This window comes from Galeopterus variegatus, unplaced genomic scaffold (genome assembly GCF_000696425.1).
Source record: "Galeopterus variegatus unplaced genomic scaffold, G_variegatus-3.0.2 Scaffold18596, whole genome shotgun sequence".
In the NCBI taxonomy this organism is placed as follows: domain Eukaryota; kingdom Metazoa; phylum Chordata; class Mammalia; order Dermoptera; family Cynocephalidae; genus Galeopterus; species Galeopterus variegatus.
This window is the reverse complement of record NW_007744707.1, coordinates 13,395-13,616: the sequence shown is the minus strand read 5'-3', so window position 1 is coordinate 13,616 and position 222 is coordinate 13,395.

Below are 222 nucleotides of genomic sequence, written 5' to 3'. Positions count from 1 at the left end.
TTGTGTCATCTGCTTTGTGATAGGGATTCATTGTGAGTCAAAGAGAAATTCTCAGTGAGCCAGGATGCCAGACTTCTGCATTAGGAAGTTCTGAAAGGAGTTAATGACATAATGGGTAAATTTATTTCAACTTGGCATTGACACCTGTCATGCCCTTTGTATGGCTCTGTGATATTTCAAAAATAAATTCCATTCTCTAGCTCAGTTTCTTTGATTGGAGTT